Here is a 16,048-nt window from a genome sequence, read left to right as displayed (position 1 = left end):
GCATAACAAAACAGCATAGCATAACAAAACATAGCATAACATAACAAAACAGCATAACAAAACACAACACAGCATAACAAAACATAGCAAAACACAACAAAACATAGCTTAACAAAACACAACTAAACATAGCATAGCAAAACATATAATAGCATAGCAAAGCATAGCATACCAAACACAACAAACCATAGCATAGCATAACAAAACATAACATAGCAAAACAAAGCATAGCATAATAAAACACAACATAGGATAAAAAAGCATAGAAAACACAGCATAGCATAGCATAACAAATCAAAAGCATAGGATAGCAAAACATTGCATAGCATACCAAAACAAAACATAGGAAAGCAAAACAAAACAGCATAGCATACAGCATCACTCAGCACCACCACAGCATCACTCAGGGGCACCACAACATCACTCAGCGCCACCACAGCATCAATCTGTGCAACCATTCAACAACTGTTTCAAATATGTTCTCTCAATGTTTCAAGCTTTATTACAAATGTAACAAAAAAATGTTAATATTTCCCTTCTGTTCTTGGATTTTCGTCACAATAAAATACACTGAACATAATCTTAACAAAAGTTATTTACAAAAGTTTAAGCTATTGCCATTAGAAATTACAATAACTTTCATTTAAGTATTAATTAATTAAAAACATTAAAAGACATTGTTATTTGTAATATCAATACATGTAAGTCACGTAAATACAACACATTGCATTACAAATGCTATCGGTGTCACATTTGTGAAAGTTATAACTATTGGCATTGTAAATGACAAAGCTATTAATTTAGCTATTTTCAAAACCAACACAAATAAAAAAAATTGAGATTAACAATGCAAATAGCTCAAACTTTCCTAATGCGAGACCTATTGCATTTCCAATGCTTGTTGTTTGTTCTATTCCTGCAAAAGTTCTCTCATATAACGTAACTGGTTCTATTGTACAGTGCTCTGTACAATGGAACCCAGGGTCCTAATCTGTTGCCCAGCAAGTTCCCTGCCTACGCTCCCCTAACCCCCACCCTTTCCAGCCCAAGTTCTGCTCCCGGGGGGCCTCCACTAGGGCCCTCGGTCCCGCTACATCCCCCCCTTTTGGGGTTAGGGGGGCCGAACCAAGGGGCACAGCAGCTAAGTGAGCCTCCAACCGAGCTCACTCCAAATTCAGCGGCATCAGCTGTCTGCAAGTAGACTGCCAGGATAAAGGCACGTGCCGACTTCAGAGCCAATCAGCACTTCGAAATACTGTGTGCCGTACTAGGATTGGCTGAGGTAACCCTCTGTGCTCCAATCCTAAAACACACTAGCAGTACCCCCCCTACGCCATGGTAACTCCCGGAAGTGCTAATACATGGCATCCGTTAAAAGATCAACAACGGATGGCTGAAGTCATTGACTGTTTATGTAAGTAACTGGCAATTTGGTTACCTTAGTGTAGGTTTACCCTGCAGGGGCAAGTGTTTTGATGATTGTTGCAGTCGCTTCGTGTCAGGCATGTAGCTGTACTTATGAATGAAATCATTTTGTTGTAGCAGTTGTATTGCATTATGTTTATTTTTTATAGCGACTTTTACTTTCTTTACGGGCGGCGTTGTATTCGGCAGGATGCTGCAACTTGTATGCAGTTTAGTTACACTGAATATGAGCGTATGACGTGCCAAGGGGACGGCTGCCATTGACTTTGCCATGGAACGAAGTGGGGGCGCATGTTGCATTCCTTTCCAAATACTGTCTCAATTGCGGGACTAATTGGTGACATAGTCGTGATCTCTTTTGTACTGCAGTAGAGGGATCCATTTCTAACTGCATCCATTGTACGCCATTAGCATCTTAGTGGTGCAGCAGTGCCACACCTACGAAGGTCCATTCAGGGCTATTGCGGCAAGGGTTATGGGACAGCGAACTATGGCATTAGTCTTTTTGTCTTCGCTAATGCAGTTGACTGTGGAGGAAGGGTATTGAGCGCCACTGCTATAAACTGTTTTTGCATATCTAGGTGGCAATGCGTTTTTATTGTTTTGACTGGACTGTGCTGGGTGCTTTCACTGAATGGGGTTTCGATAGTGGTTGGGTGAAGGCTGGTGATCGGCTCTGAGTTGTGGCTGGTCGCATGGTGTGCAGCTGAACAGCAGGCAGTACTCCTTTGTAGGTCAGCGAATGGGAACTGAAAAGTGAGTGGGTAGTCCAACTTCGCAGTTGTCAAGCTGCTGGGTCATAGAATCCCGTGGGAAAGGTTCAGGTCTAAGGAACTTGGCAGAGGTACATAACTAAAGGTGGTTGGGTGATCGCACGGGTGACTGGGGACTGAGATTGCCTTGGTTTCTATACATGAATGAGTTACTTAAGACATTGCTTTGGGTGGTGACATATCGTGACGGTCCCCCAAGGATCACACGACAAGCTTCCTTTGGTCAGGTATGTTTATTGGTCTTCGTGGGACAATGTGCCTTGCGTCCTGCCTCTTGTCCCCTTCCTCTAGAAGGTCCCTCCCCTGCCCCTTGACCGGATGTGGTGTCTGGTGTCCCCTCCCCACACCCTTGTCCCCAAGGTCGTAATGCCCCTTGCCTGGGCATGACATCTCCCCCCTTGTTACAAACAACATTTCCGCAACGCGGCCGGTGTTCACTCGTCGGCGAGTGTTGAGAGAGAGAGAGACTATACACCCTCACATGCCCTCATTACACTACATCTCTTCAATCAGTCTCTGTGGTTTCTTGCATGTCCTTCTCGGTCTTGTTTCTCTGTCGTCCATCTGTGTGTTTTCTTCCTCCTTGATTGCCTCCGGTGCTGGAGCCGGCAGTTCTTCTTCTTTTGTTTTTAGCTCCTTGAAATGTGAACTGTTCCTCGTGATGTGATATCGCCCTGCTGATATCATTGATCCTGTCACCTCCTTCACAGTCAGCGGGTCTTTCGAGAATGCACTGTCTGATTTTCTTTGCTGTCGCTGTCGCACTACCACTGTGTCCCCTTCCTTCAGCTTTTTGTTGGTGGCGTGCCTCCTTTGATCTGCGTATGCCTTCATTTTAGCTTTTGCCTCTTCGTCTTTTGCAGCTATGTTGCTTCGCTCCACGCTCGTCGCTGCTTCCATCTGCGGTAGTCTGGTCCTGCTCGAGCGTCCCTGGACGAGCTCCGCTGGGCATCGACCTTTGGAGCTGTGAGGGGTGTTCCTGTAGTCCCTCAGTACCTGCACTGTATTGAGACTGACCTGCACTCCTTTATTCAACCAATTACACGTGTGTGCTCATTTATTAAAACTATTTTTAGGAGCAACCCGGTGATGAGTTGTGCCCACAACTCTCTGAAAACTAGCCCTGTAGAGGCCTGGCAGCAACCAGGTCTGTCCGGGAGCTCACCCTTAGTCCCTTAGGTTTCAAAGCATGTAAATCAATTTCCACATAAATGGTCCCAAATCATTATACAAGATACCTTACATTATTCCATACATTTCATCATGTGTTTCAAAAATTTATTTTCTATTTGTTCAGTACTAGTTATTCAAGCTGTACTCAATATGCAAACCAAGAGGCAAACAGTGGTAATTTCCGCACTGTACATAACATTGAAACAATAAGATAATTTACAAAGAAAATTCCCAATGCATTTCGGGTCACTTTGACCCTTCTTCAGGGGCATATAACTTAATCTTGAAAATAATATTCATTCCGATGACATGTGCGTCAGTTCCTTGTCAGGGCACTACAAAAATAATAAAATATGATATCACAATCAATGCTCTCATAATGTACATGTTTAAACTATAGGTTTAACTACAATTTCTCCGTGCGTCTTAAAATGACATCATCTGCTGAACAAACGACCAACACCAAATGAAATCTAAGGCTCATAGACCAATACCAGTGTTCAAAAGATTAAAAATCAGTGTGAGTAAACAAAACTACCAGACCTAAACCATCAGTGTGTCGTCTTAGCAAACACCCAAGTAACTCCCCACGTGCACCACAGGTGTCTCAACACCCAACGGTTCCCATTCATTCAATGTGTAAACGGTCATCAGACCACTCACCATGCCCGTCTAGTTCGAAGAGTCAGTCAAACGCTATCCACTTCAATCGTATTCTGCAAATGGCCAGAAGCGTATTAAATACTACTATTCCTGCCTAAATCACCATTAAGTACAGAGGGTTCACTGCATTAACCTCAAAAACGCTTACCCCAATCCTGGCGGTTGACCTTCTGTGCTGTTATTCGTATATATGCGTCTCAAAAGGAATGCCTCCACAAAGCCGTCTGAACCAACTGCAAACCAACAGGTCCGCAAAGATCAAGTTAGTGTGCGCGTTATCACTATTAAATCGGGTCATTAAACGACTCTGGAATACTCAAAAAGTAATTACCTAGTGGTCGCGTAATAGCGTGCCTGCAACCCTGAAGCGAGTGTCGGCGTCTCCGCCCGGTCCGTCACCGGTTTCTACAGTCAGCAACCTAAAAGCTCCAGCTCCCATGGAACTAGAGATGGGACTTATCGAGTTACGCGGAGAGCACTTCAACGTGCGTTTCCCTGTGGACCCCGTGTGAAATGAAATGTGCTCACCAGCAATGCGATGCGTGCATCGTCACCTGTACCTTTCAGGTGTGCAAAAAATATTTAAACCATAAAACTTAAAAACCTATGTTCATCTCATCGCGACCTAATATCTATATTTGGGGCACCCTCAGTGTCTAATTACGAGAAAGAAATTGTAGTTAATCCTGTGCAACAAGGGGCATTAATATCATATTTACAACAGTGACTATTTCTCACAATCATTGAAGCAGTGATAAATTATTGGTCTTGTAAACACCATCAAAAAATTGTTTGTCAACATGCGTCATTCTATTTAGTTATTACATGCATAGTCTGAACTGTTATACCAGGAGATTATACTAATCTCTTGTTTGATTAGCAGCTATCGATCAATGGGTTGAGAATCCTAAAATACAAGCCAAGCACTATGCACAAACTGATCAAAAGGTGTAAAACAATGGTATCATGCATTTCAAAGTGTTTGCTCAAGATGTTAAGTACATAAAACATTCACATCAATTACTAAGGATTATCATAAAACATGCTACCCAACCATGTTACACGATGTTACTGCATTTTACAGGAAACATAACATCTCATACTGATCATTGAGCCCACCCGGTGTCATTGTCCCCAATTTTTTAATCCAAAAGGTCTCTCGTCGGGCTAATGCTACGTTGTGATCTTTGCCTGTGTGTTTCTCAACTACTTCTAATACTGTGAATCTTATTTGTGGAATTGTGTGATTGGACCTGGTCCAGTGTGTTGCTAGACTGGAAGTAGATGACCTATTGCGGATAGTACTCTTGTGCTCAATGATGCGCGTTTTTATTTTTCGCGATGTCCTTCCCACATAAGTTAAACTGCATGGACATGTGATCGCGTAGATCACACCCGTGGTGTTACAGTCAGCATTATGTTTAAGCGCTATGTCTTGACCTGTGTGTGGGTGATGAAATGTTTTGCCTATTGTGATGTTGTTGCATTGACCACAATTGTAACATTTTCTCATCCCTTTATAGGCCATTCCTTGCGTTGGTCTCGGGTTCTTCAGTATCTCCCTGATGTTTTTAGCACGTGTATGTGCTATGATAGGAAAGTTTCTAAACAGATTGGTGAAATCTGGCTCATTAGCTATCATCTCCCATCGCTTTTTCAAGATGCGTTTAATCCTTTGGGATTGCGTTGAATGTTTCATCACAAATACAATTCTGTCATTTGGCGATTTTTCTGTCTTTTGTAAAAGATTCTTCCGATCCATCTTCGAGACTTTTAGGGCAGCATCCTGAAGTATGTTTCTCGGGTAACCTCTCTCTTTATACCTTTCTGTTTGTTCCTTGAACAGTTCCTCACATTCTGTTTGATCAGATGTTATTCTTTTGATGCGTATAAATTGAGATGTGGGCAGGTGGTTCTTCAAATTCAAAGGATGTGCACTGGTGTAATGTAACGCATTGTTCACATCTGTGGGTTTACGATACACGGTGGTAGATATCCCTTGTGCTGTTTTACGAATCTCTATATCGAGAAACTGTATCTTATTTTCTTGGATGTTGTGTGTGAACTTAATTCGGGGATTACATTCATTAAGTTCCATGATCCTTTTTTCCAGCTCATCTCTGCTGCCACGCCAAATCACCAGGATATCATCTATAAATCGCAGAAATAGAACCAAATGTTCTGTCCACCCTCTGTTGGATAGGATGAATTGTTGTTCGAATTGTGCCATGAACGTGTTAGCGTATGCTGGGGCCCCAGAAAAGCCCATGGATGTACCTGTTTTTTGTAAAAAATATTGTGATTTCCAACTGAAGTAGCTGTGAAATAAGGAAAAATGTAGAAGCTCCAATAAAAAAACACATAATGGTTGATCTAAGTCGGATTGTAACAGTCTCCATTCAATGGCTTCTAGACCCTCTGTGTGTGCTATCGATGTATAGAGTGCCACCACGTCAATGGTGCACAAAATGGTGGTGTCATCAATCGAATCATTCACTTCTGAAAGTTTAACCAGACAATCAGTAGTATCTTTCAAATATGTTGTCCACGATTGTACCAGTGGTTGTAAATAGTAGTCAACAAAGTGTCCAATGGGTTCATGAATAGATCCACATCCTGCCACGATGGGTCTAAACGGTGGGTCATGTATACTCTTGTGAATTTTGGGCAACATATAAATATGTGGCACTTGTGGGAAATCGGTTCTCAAGTATTTGCCAGTCTTAGTAGTGATGATGCCAGAATTTTCCGCTTTCAGGATAATCTCATTTAGAAGTTTGGAAAGTTCATCTGTGGGGTCACAATCCAGTTGAATATATGTCCCGGTATCTTTTACATGATCATTAACTTTTTGGTCATAGAATGATGTGTCCATCATTACGAGGGCACCTCCTTTATCCGCAGGTTGAAACGTTATCGTGGTGTCCTGTTTCAGTTTGTTGAGTGTCCGTTTTTCACTCTTTAACAAATTCTGTTTTTTAGGGACTTCGTACCTAATGGCTTCCAAATCTTTTTTTACTAATGTCTCAAAATTATCTAATATCTTATGTGAGATAGGAGACATGAATTTACTCTTTGGTCTGAATTTGTCAATTGGACGTCCACTGCCATCAGTGGTGGTTGAGGAAAAGAACCATTTTAACCGTAGTTTACGTAAAAACTTAAATAAAGCAATTTCAGTCTCTAATCCATTTGAAACGTAGGTTGGTACAAATGATGTCCCCTTGTTCAAGATTCGTGTCTCTTCTTGCGTTAATTCCCGTTTAGAAATGTTTACCACTAGGTTGGTTTCTTCGTTCCCGTGCGTTGTGGTCGTCCGCCTTCCACTGGTTTTTTTGTTGTTTTGTCCCCTCCGTGTCCGTCTGGTCTTGTTTCTACCGGTAAGTCTGGTGGGTGTATGGAGGATTGGCCTTCTGCTAAAAAAGACGGTTGTGTACTCTTTGATGGACCAGCCGCACTTGTTACTGCTTGATCAGTGCTCATCTGGATATGAACTGGTGCTCTTTGCAATGAAAGTTCATCCTCCTGTACTACACTCTCTTCCGAGGACGTTTGTCTTGGGGTCGGCCTACTAGTGTATCTCTTCTGTGCGTAGGCTTCCGCCCACGTATAAACCTCATCAAGTTTATAATCGATTGTATCCCTTCGGAATTTTCGAATTTTACGATCATGTACCTCCTTCGCATACACGTCCAACCTTGTGTTGATGTCTTCAAGTATCTTCGTCCAATCCTCAGTTGGTATATTCTTTGCGAGATCTTGCTGGAGCTTGTATATGTCTTCCTGCAAATCTTTTAATATTTGTGAGAGTTCCTCTATTATCAAGAGAATTAAGTCCAATGAACATTTATTTAAAATGGCCTGCCACTTAATCATGAATGTCTTGTTAAACTTGAACAGCATCGGTTTCAGCGCTATGCGTAATCCTCTAGGGATTCTCTTAACCTTGTGATATTCTATCAATGTTGTCGCATGTAAGCGTTGATTCACCTCCTTACGCATGGTGTATTCCAGTTGCTTCAACATTTGTGAAGTGGTGCCCTTCGATGTACTGAACGTACGAACCTGTTCGATCAATGCATAAATGTCTGCTGCTTCTTCTGTTCCATAAACTTTAGTTTCAGCCTGATTCAATGTGAGGTTGGATATCTCTCTGAAAGAAGCCATAATCTTATAAGTTTAATGGGTGCTGGTCGTGGAATGGGCCGTGTCTAAACTGCACTGTATTGAGACTGACCTGCACTCCTTTATTCAACCAATTACACGTGTGTGCTCATTTGTTAAAACTATTTTTAGGAGCAACCCGGTGATGAGTTGTGCCCACAACTCTCTGAAAACTAGCCCTGGCACACAGGCAAAGATCACAACGTAGCATTAGCCGGACGAGAGACCTTTTGGATTAAAAAATTGGGGACAATGACACCGGGTGGGCTCAATGATCAGTATGAGATGTTATGTTTCCTGTAAAATGCAGTAACATCGTGTAACATGGTTGGGTAGCATGTTTTATGATAATCCTTAGTAATTGATGTGAATGTTTTATGTACTTAACATCTTGAGCAAACACTTTGAAATGCATGATACCATTGTTTTACACCTTTTGATCAGTTTGTGCATAGTGCTTGGCTTGTATTTTAGGATTCTCAACCCATTGATCGATAGCTGCTAATCAAACAAGAGATTAGTATAATCTCCTGGTATAACAGTTCAGACTATGCATGTAATAACTAAATAGAATGACGCATGTTGACAAACAATTTTTTGATGGTGTTTACAAGACCAATAATTTATCACTGCTTCAATGATTGTGAGAAATAGTCACTGTTGTAAATATGATATTAATGCCCCTTGTTGCACAGGATTAACTACAATTTCTTTCTCGTAATTAGACACTGAGGGTGCCCCAAATATAGATATTAGGTCGCGATGAGATGAACATAGGTTTTTAAGTTTTATGGTTTAAATATTTTTTGCACACCTGAAAGGTACAGGTGACGATGCACGCATCGCATTGCTGGTGAGCACATTTCATTTCACACGGGGTCCACAGGGAAACGCACGTTGAAGTGCTCTCCGCGTAACTCGATAAGTCCCATCTCTAGTTCCATGGGAGCTGGAGCTTTTAGGTTGCTGACTGTAGAAACCGGTGACGGACCGGGCGGAGACGCCGACACTCGCTTCAGGGTTGCAGGCACGCTATTACGCGACCACTAGGTAATTACTTTTTGAGTATTCCAGAGTCGTTTAATGACCCGATTTAATAGTGATAACGCGCACACTAACTTGATCTTTGCGGACCTGTTGGTTTGCAGTTGGTTCAGACGGCTTTGTGGAGGCATTCCTTTTGAGACGCATATATACGAATAACAGCACAGAAGGTGAACCGCCAGGATTGGGGTAAGCGTTTTTGAGGTTAATGCAGTGAACCCTCTGTACTTAATGGTGATTTAGGCAGGAATAGTAGTATTTAATACGCTTCTGGCCATTTGCAGAATACGATTGAAGTGGATAGCGTTTGACTGACTCTTCGAACTAGACGGGCATGGTGAGTGGTCTGATGACCGTTTACACATTGAATGAATGGGAACCGTTGGGTGTTGAGACACCTGTGGTGCACGTGGGGAGTTACTTGGGTGTTTGCTAAGACGACACACTGATGGTTTAGGTCTGGTAGTTTTGTTTACTCACACTGATTTTTAATCTTTTGAACACTGGTATTGGTCTATGAGCCTTAGATTTCATTTGGTGTTGGTCGTTTGTTCAGCAGATGATGTCATTTTAAGACGCACGGAGAAATTGTAGTTAAACCTATAGTTTAAACATGTACATTATGAGAGCATTGATTGTGATATCATATTTTATTATTTTTGTAGTGCCCTGACAAGGAACTGACGCACATGTCATCGGAATGAATATTATTTTCAAGATTAAGTTATATGCCCCTGAAGAAGGGTCAAAGTGACCCGAAATGCATTGGGAATTTTCTTTGTAAATTATCTTATTGTTTCAATGTTATGTACAGTGCGGAAATTACCACTGTTTGCCTCTTGGTTTGCATATTGAGTACAGCTTGAATAACTAGTACTGAACAAATAGAAAATAAATTTTTGAAACACATGATGAAATGTATGGAATAATGTAAGGTATCTTGTATAATGATTTGGGACCATTTATGTGGAAATTGATTTACATGCTTTGAAACCTAAGGGACTAAGGGTGAGCTCCCGGACAGACCTGGTTGCTGCCAGGCCTCTACAGGGCTAGTTTTCAGAGAGTTGTGGGCACAACTCATCACCGGGTTGCTCCTAAAAATAGTTTTAATAAATGAGCACACACGTGTAATTGGTTGAATAAAGGAGTGCAGGTCAGTCTCAATACAGTGCAGTTTAGACACGGCCCATTCCACGACCAGCACCCATTAAACTTATAAGATTATGGCTTCTTTCAGAGAGATATCCAACCTCACATTGAATCAGGCTGAAACTAAAGTTTATGGAACAGAAGAAGCAGCAGACATTTATGCATTGATCGAACAGGTTCGTACGTTCAGTACATCGAAGGGCACCACTTCACAAATGTTGAAGCAACTGGAATACACCATGCGTAAGGAGGTGAATCAACGCTTACATGCGACAACATTGATAGAATATCACAAGGTTAAGAGAATCCCTAGAGGATTACGCATAGCGCTGAAACCGATGCTGTTCAAGTTTAACAAGACATTCATGATTAAGTGGCAGGCCATTTTAAATAAATGTTCATTGGACTTAATTCTCTTGATAATAGAGGAACTCTCACAAATATTAAAAGATTTGCAGGAAGACATATACAAGCTCCAGCAAGATCTCGCAAAGAATATACCAACTGAGGATTGGACGAAGATACTTGAAGACATCAACACAAGGTTGGACGTGTATGCGAAGGAGGTACATGATCGTAAAATTCGAAAATTCCGAAGGGATACAATCGATTATAAACTTGATGAGGTTTATACGTGGGCGGAAGCCTACGCACAGAAGAGATACACTAGTAGGCCGACCCCAAGACAAACGTCCTCGGAAGAGAGTGTAGTACAGGAGGATGAACTTTCATTGCAAAGAGCACCAGTTCATATCCAGATGAGCACTGATCAAGCAGTAACAAGTGCGGCTGGTCCATCAAAGAGTACACAACCGTCTTTTTTAGCAGAAGGCCAATCCTCCATACACCCACCAGACTTACCGGTAGAAACAAGACCAGACGGACACGGAGGGGACAAAACAACAAAAAAACCAGTGGAAGGCGGACGACCACAACGCACGGGAACGAAGAAACCAACCTAGTGGTAAACATTTCTAAACGGGAATTAACGCAAGAAGAGACACGAATCTTGAACAAGGGGACATCATTTGTACCAACCTACGTTTCAAATGGATTAGAGACTGAAATTGCTTTATTTAAGTTTTTACGTAAACTACGGTTAAAATGGTTCTTTTCCTCAACCACCACTGATGGCAGTGGACGTCCAATTGACAAATTCAGACCAAAGAGTAAATTCATGTCTCCTATCTCACATAAGATATTAGATAATTTTGAGACATTAGTAAAAAAAGATTTGGAAGCCATTAGGTACGAAGTCCCTAAAAAACAGAATTTGTTAAAGAGTGAAAAACGGACACTCAACAAACTGAAACAGGACACCACGATAACGTTTCAACCTGCGGATAAAGGAGGTGCCCTCGTAATGATGGACACATCATTCTATGACCAAAAAGTTAATGATCATGTAAAAGATACCGAGACATATATTCAACTGGATTGTGACCCCACAGATGAACTTTCCAAACTTCTAAATGAGATTATCCTGAAAGCGGAAAATTCTGGCATCATCACTACTAAGACTGGCAAATACTTGAGAACCGATTTCCCACAAGTGCCACATATTTATATGTTGCCCAAAATTCACAAGAGTATACATGACCCACCGTTTAGACCCATCGTGGCAGGATGTGGATCTATTCATGAACCCATTGGACACTTTGTTGACTACTATTTACAACCACTGGTACAATCGTGGACAACATATTTGAAAGATACTACTGATTGTCTGGTTAAACTTTCAGAAGTGAATGATTCGATTGATGACACCACCATTTTGTGCACCATTGACGTGGTGGCACTCTATACATCGATAGCACACACAGAGGGTCTAGAAGCCATTGAATGGAGACTGTTACAATCCGACTTAGATCAACCATTATGTGTTTTTTTATTGGAGCTTCTACATTTTTCCTTATTTCACAGCTACTTCAGTTGGAAATCACAATATTTTTTACAAAAAACAGGTACATCCATGGGCTTTTCTGGGGCCCCAGCATACGCTAACACGTTCATGGCACAATTCGAACAACAATTCATCCTATCCAACAGAGGGTGGACAGAACATTTGGTTCTATTTCTGCGATTTATAGATGATATCCTGGTGATTTGGCGTGGCAGCAGAGATGAGCTGGAAAAAAGGATCATGGAACTTAATGAATGTAATCCCCGAATTAAGTTCACACACAACATCCAAGAAAATAAGATACAGTTTCTCGATATAGAGATTCGTAAAACAGCACAAGGGATATCTACCACCGTGTATCGTAAACCCACAGATGTGAACAATGCGTTACATTACACCAGTGCACATCCTTTGAATTTGAAGAACCACCTGCCCACATCTCAATTTATACGCATCAAAAGAATAACATCTGATCAAACAGAATGTGAGGAACTGTTCAAGGAACAAACAGAAAGGTATAAAGAGAGAGGTTACCCGAGAAACATACTTCAGGATGCTGCCCTAAAAGTCTCGAAGATGGATCGGAAGAATCTTTTACAAAAGACAGAAAAATCGCCAAATGACAGAATTGTATTTGTGATGAAACATTCAACGCAATCCCAAAGGATTAAACGCATCTTGAAAAAGCGATGGGAGATGATAGCTAATGAGCCAGATTTCACCAATCTGTTTAGAAACTTTCCTATCATAGCACATACACGTGCTAAAAACATCAGGGAGATACTGAAGAACCCGAGACCAACGCAAGGAATGGCCTATAAAGGGATGAGAAAATGTTACAATTGTGGTCAATGCAACAACGTCACAATAGGCAAAACATTTCATCACCCACACACAGGTCAAGACATAGCGCTTAAACATAATGCTGACTGTAACACCACGGGTGTGATCTACGCGATCACATGTCCATGCAGTTTAACTTATGTGGGAAGGACATCGCGAAAAATAAAAACGCGCATCATTGAGCACAAGAGTACTATCCGCAATAGGTCATCTACTTCCAGTCTAGCAACACACTGGACCAGGTCCAATCACACAATTCCACAAATAAGATTCACAGTATTAGAAGTAGTTGAGAAACACACAGGCAAAGATCACAACGTAGCATTAGCCCGACGAGAGACCTTTTGGATTAAAAAATTGGGGACAATGACACCGGGTGGGCTCAATGATCAGTATGAGATGTTATGTTTCCTGTAAAATGCAGTAACATCGTGTAACATGGTTGGGTAGCATGTTTTATGATAATCCTTAGTAATTGATGTGAATGTTTTATGTACTTAACATCTTGAGCAAACACTTTGAAATGCATGATACCATTGTTTTACACCTTTTGATCAGTTTGTGCATAGTGCTTGGCTTGTATTTTAGGATTCTCAACCCATTGATCGATAGCTGCTAATCAAACAAGAGATTAGTATAATCTCCTGGTATAACAGTTCAGACTATGCATGTAATAACTAAATAGAATGACGCATGTTGACAAACAATTTTTTGATGGTGTTTACAAGACCAATAATTTATCACTGCTTCAATGATTGTGAGAAATAGTCACTGTTGTAAATATGATATTAATGCCCCTTGTTGCACAGGATTAACTACAATTTCTTTCTCGTAATTAGACACTGAGGGTGCCCCAAATATAGATATTAGGTCGCGATGAGATGAACATAGGTTTTTAAGTTTTATGGTTTAAATATTTTTTGCACACCTGAAAGGTACAGGTGACGATGCACGCATCGCATTGCTGGTGAGCACATTTCATTTCACACGGGGTCCACAGGGAAACGCACGTTGAAGTGCTCTCCGCGTAACTCGATAAGTCCCATCTCTAGTTCCATGGGAGCTGGAGCTTTTAGGTTGCTGACTGTAGAAACCGGTGACGGACCGGGCGGAGACGCCGACACTCGCTTCAGGGTTGCAGGCACGCTATTACGCGACCACTAGGTAATTACTTTTTGAGTATTCCAGAGTCGTTTAATGACCCGATTTAATAGTGATAACGCGCACACTAACTTGATCTTTGCGGACCTGTTGGTTTGCAGTTGGTTCAGACGGCTTTGTGGAGGCATTCCTTTTGAGACGCATATATACGAATAACAGCACAGAAGGTGAACCGCCAGGATTGGGGTAAGCGTTTTTGAGGTTAATGCAGTGAACCCTCTGTACTTAATGGTGATTTAGGCAGGAATAGTAGTATTTAATACGCTTCTGGCCATTTGCAGAATACGATTGAAGTGGATAGCGTTTGACTGACTCTTCGAACTAGACGGGCATGGTGAGTGGTCTGATGACCGTTTACACATTGAATGAATGGGAACCGTTGGGTGTTGAGACACCTGTGGTGCACGTGGGGAGTTACTTGGGTGTTTGCTAAGACGACACACTGATGGTTTAGGTCTGGTAGTTTTGTTTACTCACACTGATTTTTAATCTTTTGAACACTGGTATTGGTCTATGAGCCTTAGATTTCATTTGGTGTTGGTCGTTTGTTCAGCAGATGATGTCATTTTAAGACGCACGGAGAAATTGTAGTTAAACCTATAGTTTAAACATGTACATTATGAGAGCATTGATTGTGATATCATATTTTATTATTTTTGTAGTGCCCTGACAAGGAACTGACGCACATGTCATCGGAATGAATATTATTTTCAAGATTAAGTTATATGCCCCTGAAGAAGGGTCAAAGTGACCCGAAATGCATTGGGAATTTTCTTTGTAAATTATCTTATTGTTTCAATGTTATGTACAGTGCGGAAATTACCACTGTTTGCCTCTTGGTTTGCATATTGAGTACAGCTTGAATAACTAGTACTGAACAAATAGAAAATAAATTTTTGAAACACATGATGAAATGTATGGAATAATGTAAGGTATCTTGTATAATGATTTGGGACCATTTATGTGGAAATTGATTTACATGCTTTGAAACCTAAGGGACTAAGGGTGAGCTCCCGGACAGACCTGGTTGCTGCCAGGCCTCTACAGGGCTAGTCCCTCAGTACCTGACATAGTGCTTGTCCTGTCGATATTTGTGTTATTCTTGCTCTCTGTATCGCGTTCTTTATGGTTCCCATGAACCGTTCCGCCATCCCATTTGCTTGTGGCCACAGAGGTGATCTTCCGATGTCTTATTCCTAGGTATTCCATGAACTTTCGGAATTCTTCTCCTGAGAATGGCGAACCATTGTCAGTCTTTAGTGTTTGGGGCGAGCCCCATGCTGCGAACACGTCATCCATGACTGGCGGTGTTGCATTTGCTGACGTTGACGCTACTTGCCTGACTATTGGAAACCTGGAAAACTCATCTATTATCACCAGCAGGTAGTTTCCTGTCTCCAATGGTCCATAGAAGTCTGCCGCCAGTTCGGTCCACACCGCTTCCGGTAGTTCAGTCATCTTTAGTGGCTCCCGCTTGGGCGGTGGCCCCGTCACTTGGCAGACATGGCAATGCGTGACAGCCTCCTCAACCATGCTGTCTAACCCTGGGAACCACACTTTCTCCTGTAGCATCTTCTTGGTTGCGACCATCCCCCGGTGTGACTCGTTCGCCAGTTCTATTGTCCGTTTCCTCAGCGTTCTCGGTATTACTATTCTCGCTCCCCTCATCATGATGCCATTTCCTGTTTCTGAGAGCTCTTCATTTATTTTCTTGAAGGCCAGCAGTTCCTCCTTTATTACTCTTTCA

General features: G+C 41.7%; 1 protein-coding gene across 3 annotated transcripts in view; it reads left to right on the top strand.

The window, feature by feature from the left end:
• The first annotated feature begins 1,281 nt into the window (after positions 1-1,281).
• Positions 1,282-16,048, top strand: part of TUBGCP6 (tubulin gamma complex component 6) — a 610,570-nt gene continuing 595,803 nt past the window's right edge. Inside the window, exon 1 of one of the 3 annotated variants that reach the window (XM_078678997.1) lies at positions 1,282-1,414. The gene's annotated coding sequence lies outside the window, so the exon portion shown is untranslated. The remainder of the gene's footprint in view (positions 1,415-16,048) is intronic. The other 2 variants (XM_078679005.1, XM_078679003.1) reach the window with 2 other exon arrangements.

The sequence above is a fragment of the Lissotriton helveticus genome, chromosome 1_1 (assembly GCF_964261635.1).
Source record: "Lissotriton helveticus chromosome 1_1, aLisHel1.1, whole genome shotgun sequence".
In the NCBI taxonomy this organism is placed as follows: Eukaryota; Metazoa; Chordata; class Amphibia; order Caudata; family Salamandridae; genus Lissotriton; species Lissotriton helveticus.
This window is presented reverse-complemented; position numbering and strand designations above follow the sequence as displayed.